General features: G+C 37.0%; 1 protein-coding gene across 1 annotated transcript in view; it reads left to right on the top strand.

The window, feature by feature from the left end:
* The first annotated feature begins 453 nt into the window (after positions 1-453).
* LOC134217434 (uncharacterized) overlaps positions 454-11632 on the top strand; it is a 141702-nt gene continuing 130523 nt past the window's right edge. Inside the window, exon 1 of the mRNA XM_062696199.1 lies at positions 454-1118. The gene's annotated coding sequence lies outside the window, so the exon portion shown is untranslated. The remainder of the gene's footprint in view (positions 1119-11632) is intronic.

Genomic DNA, 11632 nt, shown 5'->3' with positions numbered 1-11632 from the left:
GGTTACGTTCTTTCTATCTTAACATGCAAATAAACTCACATTTCCGACCAATCTTCTCGATCTGCCGAGAAAAAACGCCGATGGACCGAGCGTGCACATGGTCTTTTGTAAGTGAGCGACAATGCTCCAATGATTCATTACAAGCCGGCCGGCTTTTTCCAATAACGTGTTCGGGCCGATTATCGCGAAGGCAGAATATAAACATAAACAAAGACTTGCGTATTAGACGCCGTGCTCGGAGAGAATTTCGGCACCACGTGCTTCACAATACCGATCTGGACCAGTGATGTCCATACTAGCTGGGATGAACCAAAGTTCGGTAGACTTTCTGCAACGTTGTGTTGGCAACCATGAATGTTGCGATTCGGGAGGAATCGTTGGCACGACCCTCCCGTGTTTCCGGAATCCACAAAAAGGAAGCGATGGAAATGGATCTGATTCAGTTGAGTTTTTGTCTTTGAAGTGGTCGGATTGGATTAAAGCTACTAGATGAGATGGTGTTGTTCATGAGGTGTTGGATTGCAGTGTGATACTTTGTTGAGTGGGTGGAAACATAACTGGAATGTTCTGCATGACAAATGCTTAGCTTCAGGAGGTGGATGTAAGGCAATAAAACGAAATCGAGCGTTTTCGAACGATTGTAATCGCGGTAGGTGTTATTGAAAATTAACTTGTAATAGATCGAAATGTGAGGAAGTGCAAATGCGAGACAAACAGTGGATTGGAGTACTACAGATCGGGATTTAAAAAAATCAACAATAAACCGTAAAAACTAAACAGAGAAATTTTGAAAATGTATTAATATTCGACACTGCCAAGTACAGACAAACCGTAATCATACCAAAATTGATTTAGGAGTGAATGTGTTCCTAGTTCGGAACGAAAAGTGTTTGGTGAAGTTGAATGTATCGAATGTGTAAATTGTAGATGCAGACGTATGTTTGCACCACTAGTGCTATATTTAAGAAAAAAACTGTGAAACGATCATTTAGTATCCTATGAGAAGCAAGGGGTGTGTAACGTTTAATCAAGTTTCTGCAGTCAGTTGGAATTGGTATAATATGGACAAACTAATGTAATAATGAAAGGAATCTCTCGTCATGCTATGTAAAAATACTGTAAGTAATTTTTTAGTTAGTCACGTTAGTCACGACCAGAATGTATTTTTTATGAAGACTCTCTTACGTTTAGTGCCTCCACTGCCTTGGAATTCACAAATGTCTCCTAACCAATTTCATTACAATGGGTTTTAACGCATGTACTGTAGGTAGATTTTAACGTATAATACATAAGAATAGTTTTTAAGGAAATTAACTGCATGTTTAGGTTTAACTCACATCTTATAGAGCCAATTATACTGATATGGCTTTCCACAAACAACAGTGAACACTTGTTGTGTTTGCTCGCTCGGATCAGTAAATCCACCTAAGATAGATACTATTATTATTTCACTTATTTATCATTTAGTTCAAACCTAACCACGTTTATGTGTTAGATACTAACTTGTAGTTCAACTTTTAATGTATTTAACAAGTAAAGAAAGATAATTTAACTGCATATCATAGCATCAACAGGCGCACAATTCGATCACACTTTTTATTCTCTATTGTCCATCTAATGCCAACGTCATATGCCTATCGGTTGACGTGCAGATCTATTTTGTCGATGTCGACTCAAGCATGGTGTTAGGTAGGTAGGTGCGCACAGTCCGAGGGACGTCACATAGAGGTTTTTCTACTGTATTTGTATTATCTAAACCCATATAACATTTTTTTACCATTGAGTTTAAATGAATTTGCATATAAAATTAAAAGATTCTTCAACAACAAATATAAACTTTTAAATTTTGATTCAGAATAGTAAAAAATTACAGCACTATAAATTATTCACGGTCGTACGAGTGTCAATTCTGCTTTATATATACATGGTCAAAATTGAAAGATTGCATACAAAATGTATGGAACACTATTCAATCGGAAACATTAGAATTTGAGTTTCAAAGCTTTTCATTTCCATCATTACACGTTTCCTCTTAAATAGAAGAAGAAAACGCATATATGTACATCAATAGAAATTGGTCTGTCGACTAAAATGTATGAGCAAATAAGAAAAAATCCACAAATAATGCAACATTTTTCGTAAACAATTAAGAATATTCCATAAAACAAAAATAAATAAGCACTTTTAAAAGCAAAAAATGCAATTATAAAAGAAGACTTTTCCATAAAGAAATCAAAATGCTGCACGGAAAAAAATACAAAATTTCCATAAATAAATCAATATTAGCAATAAACAACTACAAAATTGTACACAAAATAAATATTTTTTTTCACAGTTTTTTTTTAAATTTCACAAAATAATCAATAAAGAGCAATTAAAAAATATGAAAATTTCCATAGAAAAAAAAACTGGACATTTTCCCATAGATGACCCCTTCTTTAAAAGCCTTTAAAGCTCATGAAAATTTTTATCAATTTTATTGCTTTTTCCGTATTTTTTTGTGTAAATTTTCTAATTTTTATTGCACTTCCTTGGTTATTTTGTAATTTTTTTATAAAAAAAAATAATTTGTTTAAAATTTTGTAATATTTTACTGATATTTTCAGTGTTCAAGACTATGATCTTAAATGTGAGAATTTCACGTAATGAACTTAAACTAATTAAAAAATCACGAGAATAAAAATTTGAAAAATAAAAGATTGAGAATAGTTATTTCGAAGCGCACGTTATGATATGTTGTGGAAATATGATGTATATATGCACATGACTTCCTTCTCGAACAAACATTGGAAGCTGGAAAAAGTTCCATTACAAATATGCTTTTCAGCTGAAAACTAGCTTATTCAGCTTAAATTATTTGTTGGGTCTTCTACACTACTAATTATTGTAGAACAACAAAAAACTGAAAAAAGCGATACTTTGAAAACATAGACTGTACTACTAGGTTTTTTTTTCATAAAAGGCACCTTAAAAAAAATCAATTTGTGTAAACATGTTTTTCTGACCCAAAATATATGCTGAATATTTTCTAAATTTGATGCATGATGATTCGGAAAAAATACATCACTTTTAATAAATGAATATTATCTATAGGATGCATTGAAATTTTCATTACATGCATTTCAATTATAATAAAACACCCTAAAGATAGTTGGTGAATTGAAATTCGTGGAATGTTCCATGAAAATTTCAATGCATCCTATTGATAAGACCGTTACAAATATTTAATTTAAATTATGTCTTACTGGTCTCCGGAAGGTCAAGGGGGGGGGGGGGGACAATAAAAAATAAATATTAAAATGGAAAAAATCAATAAAACTCCTCGGATTTGTTAAAGAATGTTTTGAAAATCTTCAAAATCGCCCGATTTTTGTTGTTGCCCCCTCAAAATATTTTTTTGGGCAGAAAAAACCGAGGGGGGAGACATAATTGTTTTTAAATATTTGTATCGGCCTAATATCCATTCATTAAACGTGATGTAATTTTTTCGAATATTTTGCGTCAAATTTAGAAAATATTCAGCATCTATTTTGGGTCAGAAAAATGTGTTTGCACAAATTGATCATTTTTAAGGTGCCTTTTAAGAAAAATCACCTAGTAGAAAACGTACAGCTATTATATCAGTCGACTTTTCATTGAAAGTGTAGAAAAATGCTAGTCTTGTCGTCGAGAAGTGGTTGCAAATATATTGCGAAAGTTGGAAAACTCGAAAAAGTAAATCTAGTTTAATAATACTGAATTGATTCCAGCGTGGCATGACAATCAAATTACTTTGGCATTTAGTATATGTTGGAGTTCATAAAGAATCCTAGTAATAAGTCAACACTGATTGAATATAGCAAAAACATGTTAAATAAGTGAAAACGAAGGTTCGACATTTATTTGACGTTTTTGGAGCGGCACCCTGTGAATTTCAAATGCCTCTAATTCTCATTCTCATTCGGTTACAATATTTTAAGTGTTGACACCATAATGCTTGGTAAATAAGTATAATGACCATATGCGAAGGATTAGGTGTGGATATTGATGAGAAATTTTAAGAAAATACTTGAAACTGTGTTGTGCAAACACCTCAAAACCGTGTGTAGGAAAAAATCCTAAAACACGGCTTACATTTTTTTAAATGTGCAAAACTCGACACTAGAAGAAAGCGGACAAGTAATAAACCATATGTAGCTAAAAACGTGCGAGAAAATTGAAAAAAAAAAGTTAGAAATGTTAAAAAAAACATAATTTCTGGATATATTCTACAGTACAATACTCGTAGTCGAATATTCACAGTGTGAGAAAGCTTTTAATATATTTATAGAGGAGAATAACTTCTACTGATGCAAAAATCGCACCGCTTCAATTTATCATTCGAAATGTTCAAATTACTGTCAGGACAACTCAAATGACAGACTCGAATGAATAGCAGAAATTATACTAATGTTCACAATACGGCGAAGGGCTAATAAGTCTTTCCTTGTGTAAAAATATGCTTCAGTTATCATTCATATACCTTTCTGTTTACCTGTTCCGATGTAATTTCGAGTTCACCGTTGCGTTGTGCTCATAAAGAGTGATGGTGGAGATAAATACTGTTTGCGCGTACCGTTAAAAAGTCCTACTTCTCGGAAATGAAGGAGTAAAACTTCTGGCTGATGGAAACCTGCAACGGGTGGAAAGTTGGCTCCGGCAACAGATTTCCCGCCCGGCTTTTTGTTTGTTATCATTCACACCATCACGGTGGTGGGTGCGAGCTCCTTTGTTGGTTCTTCCTTTCCGCTTCGATTGCTGCTGTATGTTTGACGCACACCCAACCCAACGATGGATGTAATTAAAGCCATAAAGTCTGATTCTTCTCTGATGGCATAAATATAGACCGTCGGTTGCCACCCGAGTTCAGCACCCAACGATGGTGATTAGAATTTAATGTCTCAAGTTTGGAGATGGAGCACGAAGTTTCTGCTGGTTAAAAATTGATGTCTGGTACATCGTCATGGTTGTCACAAATTGATGATTCTGGGAGATAATATATGCATTTTTAATATTCTTATTTATCTATCATGAATGCGACAAAAAACGAGCAACGGTTATCACCTATTTACTTCATCGCATCTCTACCCCGCAGTTGCATATTATACCCATTTGATCAAACAGTCCTTACAATGTAAACAAAATGTTAAGAGCTGAAATTACCTGGTCGCGAATCATTTCAATGCAGCTTATAGCAAACCAGTGAGCACAAGTAATGAACCCGGAAGAAGTAATTTCAAATTTTGATCCCGTGCCTATACTGCATATTTTGTCTACTTTCGCAATGTGTCATCTGAAGTAAAAATTTGAACTTCTTATACAGCTTTGTATAGTTATTATTATGATATTATTTCTTTACAATGATTGTATAAGAATGAGGCAATTGTGTATTTATATATTCTATAAACTTATACAAACTATTCAATGTTCTTTTAGAATTAGGAAATACTGTAAGGAAATACTTAATCCTCTGAGTTAGCAATTTTGTTAGTAAGTTATTAACTCATAAATGAGTGAAATAAAAACTTCTTAAAATTTGGAAAATTAAATTAAATTAATTTAAATTAATCATAAAATTTGCTGGAGAAATCAGGGAGGAAACAGCAACTAAGCAAAAGAAATAAAAAAAACCATTGAAAAACTTTCACAAACCAGAATAAAAATCCGCAAATGATAAAAGCCTGAAAAATGAGTGACACTTTTGCCAATTTTTTTGGGTGGGTGCACACAGACATACACACACACATACATACAGACATCACCTCAATTCGTCGTCTCCGGGCCTTCAATACAAAGTTTGTTTTTGGAGCGATCATATAGCCTTTACGTATACTTAGTATACGAGAAAGGCAAAAACTATATACATATTTCCGTTTCTAATTAATTTTGCACCAATAATGAAGCCCCATAAAATAAGAATAAAATATGTAACATTATTACGAATCATTATATTTGCTTCCACAGTTCATGTTTGAGTGGTAAAACTTTTCCATATCTATGCGTTATTATGACTAAGATAGAACTCAAATGAGTTGCATAAAGCTTATCACTCATGTGGGTGTAATAACGGAAACCAACAACAAAGCTTGGAACAAAGCTTGATTACATTTAGCTTATTAAGCCTAGTTGTGTTTACGAATAAAGTTAAACGGTTAAATTTCAGTCGACGGCGCATGGTGTTTTTTTTATTCTTTATTAAAGTGCTTTTTTAAATTTTTAATTAAGTTCAACACCGCGGCGCACGGTGGCTCTAATCCTGTTTTTGACGCGTTTAATCAATAGCACCCTTATTATGTGATTTAGCGTAATGATGTTTTCCATACTTTTTATTATAAGAGAGATGAAAATATCGGCTTGACAAAAGACCGTTACAAATATTTATAAAAAATTATGTCCTACTGGTCTCCGGGGGTCAAGGGCGGATAATAAAAAATAAATATTAAAATGAAAAAAAAAAAAAAGATCCTCGGATTTGTCGAATGTTTAGAAAATCCTTAAAATATACCGAATTTTTTTTGTTGTCCCCTCACAGAATTATTATTGGGCAAAAAATCCGAAGGGGGAGACATAATCCCGTAGTAGGCCCAACTTCCACAGGTGATGCGCCTTCGTATTTCACAACTAACATTGTAATCAGCCGTTAGCAAGGATCCGAGGTAGACGAATTCCTCGACCACCTCGAAGATATCCCCGTCTATCGTAACACTGCTTCCCAAGCTGGCCCTGTCGCGCTCGGTTCCGCCCACAAGCATGTACTTTGTCTTCGACGCATTCACCACCAGTCTAACTTTTGTTGCTTCACGTTTCAGGCGGGGGTACAGTTCTGCCACCTTTGCAAATGTTCAGCCGACAATGACCATGTCATCCGCGAAACAAATAAATTGACTGGGTCTGTTGAAAATCGTACCCCGGCTGTTACACCCGGCTCTCCGCATGACACCTTCAATGTTGAATAACAGACACGAAAGTCCATCACCTTGTCTTAGTCCCCGGCACGATTCGAACGAAATAGAGTGTTCATCCGAAATCTTCACACAGTTTCGCACACCATCCACCTTTGCTTTGATCAGTCTGGTAAGCTTCCCAGGGAAGTTGTTCTCGTGCATATTTTTCCATAGCTCTACGCGGTCTATACTGTCGTATGCCGCCTTGAAATCAACAAACAAATGGTGTGTTGGGACCTGGTATTCACGACATTTTTGAAGGATTTGCCGTATAGTAAAGATCTGGTCTGTTGTCGAGCGGCCGTCAACGAAGCCGGCTTGATAACTTCCCACGAACTCATTCACTAATGGTGACAGACGACGGAAGATGATCTGGGATATCACTTTGAAGGCGGCATTAAAGATGGTGATCGCTCGAAAGTTCTTACACTCCAGCTTGTCGCCTTTCTTGTAGATGGGGCATATAACCCCTTCCTTCCACTCCTCCGGTAGCTGTTCAGTTTCCCAGATTCTGACTATCAATTTGTGCAGGCAAGTGTCTAGCTTTTCTGGCCCCATCTTGATGAGCTCAGCTCCGAGACCATCCTTAACCAGCTGCTTTATTGGTCTTTAGCCTCAAGGTGGGGACTGGTTGGCTTCCATCGTCCGCTGAACTGACGTAGTCATCTCCTCCGCTGCCTTGACTTTCACTGCCCGTACTCTCAGTGCTATTCAAACGTTCCTCGTAGTGCTGCTTCCACCTTTCGATCACCACACGTTCGTCTGTCAAGATGCTCCCATCCTTATCCTGGCACATTTCGGCTCGCGGCACGAAGCCTTTGCGGGATGCGTTGAGCTTCTGGTAGAACTTGTGTGTTTCTTGAGAACGGCACAGCTGTTCCATCTCCTCGCACTCCACTTCTTCCAGGCGGCGTTTCTTCTCCTGAAAAAGGCGGGTCTGCTGTCTCCGCTTTCGTCTATAACGTTCCACCTTTTGCCGGGTACCTTGCTGCAGCGTGACCGCTCGCGCTGCGTCCTTCTCCTCCAGAATCTGTTTGCAGTCTTCGTCGAACCAATCGTTCCGTCGACTTCGTCCCATATACCCGACGTTGTTCTCCGCTGCGTCGTTAATGGCTGCTTTGACTGTATTCCAGCAGTCCTCAAGAGGGGCCCCATCGAGCTCACCCTCTTCCGGCAACGCTGCCTCGAGATACTGAGCGTATGCAGTGGCGACAACGAAAACGTGTCCTGAGTTAATCAACAATCAATCATTCGGAAATACCATTAATAGACCTATAAACGAATGGTCATGGGTTCGATTCTCAGCCCTCCACCAAACCCTCGTCAGTCACCGGATCCGCAGCCCAGTCGGTGGCGTTTGGGGTACGCGCCTTACCGTCACGGCTGCCTGATGACGACTGACAACTTGTTCTTCTCGGAGGCATTCCTCCAACGTTACCCGGATTAAATGGCAACCAAACAATGCAACGATCACACGCTGAGAACAATTTATACTAAATAGGTTTGAAGTCATTCTAACTGGCTATTCGCCTGGTTGACCCCGGCTTCGTATTTGTGCTAATTATACTCGGTTAGTATAACTTCCATTTATATTGGAATAGTATAAAGTGGCGATATCGAATATAGTATTTGAGAATTTGTTCGACGGGATCGTTTTGGATCAAGTTTGTAACTGACATTTTTAGAGTAACTTTCTTGCGTTCGGTGCGACAATCATATGGTCTAGGCTACCACCAGCTGCCATACTGAAATAACATATTTATTTTCAACGATCGGCTCCAGTTTGGCGACCGTTCCGTACTCTGCAGAGCGATCAATGTTTGGTTCTCTATTTCACGATACTGGGATTCAATTCTCCTTCGACGCATTCCATTTTTAAAAGGCTGGTTCATCTTTATTGATTCTTATTACCATAAAACGATATGCTTTCGGAATATTAACTCAAAAACCTACCTCTAACTATCGTCTTCTGTATCAGCGTATATCCTGAGATAATTCTGCATATGGTGGATTTCGCGGTAGTTATTAATGCGCCTGAACAAATTCGGGATCAAAAATAATAAATTTATGCTTAGCAGGTGGCGGAAAATGTGACCTAAGCAAATATCAGAGTGAGTAGTGAATAAAAAATATTTGCGAAAATTTCGGCGAGCATCACATAAACATGATAGACTTTATATCCCAGCCATTTCTCGATGAATTTTGATTTTTTTGCACCATCCGATCAAGGGAGAGAGTCAACACTTTTATATAGTCTTCTAAAAATATTGAATTTCAATTAAGGCCAATACAAATACTTAATTTATTTTATATCCGACAGCTCTTGGAAGGTAATTATTGGAATGGGTAATGTCACTTGAGTGCTGTTGCCAAAAATTACCTCTCGTGCATTATAGCAGGATCATTATGACCGTACAATTCGTAGTTGCTACTTCATGATTGACTAGAACTTGATTTTACAGAGAACAAAATTAATCGCGCTTTGAATCCCGAGCAGCACAAATATTGTAAACAAGTTTCTATTACGCATAGAAAATCAAACTCAGTGATATATGAGTAAAAGCAACCAAATCAGTATGAATTGTGCTGCTAAGGGTTGGCTATCCATTCTCAATGTACACGTTTCGGAAACTCAAAAAAATATATAGGAAGGAATGGATTATTTGTCCAACTTTTATTGATACTAGAGATCTGCATCTCCACGATTGCCGTAGGATAGGATACTGTGTTAGTTACAAAAGATATTTTATCTGGATTCACTTAGGATAGCGATGCAACCTGAGGGATGGGATATAATTAAGCGCTAACCTCAAATACGACCAAAAGAGCACACGATATGACCGCACAAACCAAAAGAAATAATTTCGAATAATCGCGCGATCGTTCTGCGTACTTCCCGGAATACGAAAAGGCAATAATTAATATAAATACCGGCTGGATTAAGCAGATAAAAATAAATACGGATGATTTCGCGATTGTTCTACCGAAATACCGAAACACGAGCACGCACACTTTATTTACTCACCGACCACACAAAGCACAAGCCCATAACTCGTGATTATTCTGCGTCCTAATACGAACGCGTTCAATCTTGCACTCTGCCAGAAATCACCTTTCCTCATGTACAATTTTTGATGAAGACCAAATTACTTTTAATCATGCTCCTTTCAAATCCTCTATAAATGGGATGGGATATAATTAAGCGCTAACTTCAAATACGACCAAAAGAGCACACGATATGACCGCACAAACCAAAAGAAATAATTTCGAATAATCGCGCGATCGTTCTGCGTACTTCCCGGAATACGAAAAGGCAATAATTAATATAAATACCGGCTGGATTAAGCAGATAAAAATAAATACGGATGATTTCGCGATTGTTCTACCGAAATACCGAAACACGAGCACGCACACTTTATTTACTCACCGACCACACAAAGCACAAGCCCATAACTCGTGATTATTCTGCGTCCTAATACGAACGCGTTCAATCTTGCACTCTGCCAGAAATCACCTTTCCTCATGTACAATTTTTGATGAAGACCAAATTACTTTTAATCATGCTCCTTTCAAATCCTCTATAAATAAAGATTTGCGCAAAAACTAGGGGAACGGTTCGCCACTTCATCTCATAGCTCCTATTTCCATCCCATCAAAAACAAAGCAATGGAAAGCAATTTGGTTTGTTTGTTATTTTTGTGATTTTTTCCAGCAGTGAGCGACGAATTTGGTGCCGTATTTATTTGTTTAGCGATGAGATGGATATATGTACAGTGAGATGGAAATCGGAACAGTTCCCATATATATTTTTAAAAAAAAGGTGTCCTACAAAGTTGTTCAGAAAAGTAAGGCCATCATTGAGCCCATCGAAAAATAGGGTATTTTTTAAATCTTGTTTTTCGACATATTTATATATATATATATATATGACATGACATTAGTCAAATAGGTGAAACTCGAGATCTGCAATTTTTTGATAGAATATGAGTTGCTTTTTAGCAAAAAATACGATTATAACTTTTGATCGGCAGAAGATATTGTGCATATATACACATCAAAAGCTGCACTTGTCTTAGCTCAAAAAAATCCATTGAAGACGTCTTGTTCGAAAAATTGAAAACAAGAGGGACATCAAAAATACTGTTTTTAGTGACACCCTAATCTAAGTAGCCAACATAAGAGCTGCAGAAAACTTTTTTTTTATGTCAAGTACGAGACACTGAAGACGGCCTTACAATTGAGGTAGAAATACGTATCTGAAAAGATTACAAAACGTAGTGGAATCAAATGAAAAGTACTAAACTCGTCTTAGACAGTTGAAAAATAATTATATTTTATCCCCGGTGTTGAACTTAATCTAGAAATAAAAAAACACCTTAATAAATCATCTTCGAGCATCCACGGAAAATCTTTTCGAATTTTGAGCATGAGCATGAGCATGAGCAGGATAACCGTACAATTCGTAGTTGCTACTCCGTGATTGACTAGAACTTGCGAGATTGCACAGGGAACCAATTGAATGGAGCTTGGGTGTTTAGCTATCATTCTCAATGTGCAAATTTCGGAAATTCAATGCATTTTTACTAAGTCAATTACGGCGCCGGCCACGTCCTTACGGTCATCAAGGGAAGGAAGGATTATTAGTTCAACTCTCGTTGCTACTAGAGACC

The sequence above is a fragment of the Armigeres subalbatus genome, chromosome 2, assembly GCF_024139115.2.
Source record: "Armigeres subalbatus isolate Guangzhou_Male chromosome 2, GZ_Asu_2, whole genome shotgun sequence".
NCBI lineage: Eukaryota > Metazoa > Arthropoda > Insecta > Diptera > Culicidae > Armigeres > Armigeres subalbatus.
Note: the sequence above shows the minus strand (reverse complement) of the source record. Positions and strands in the feature narration are given on the sequence as shown.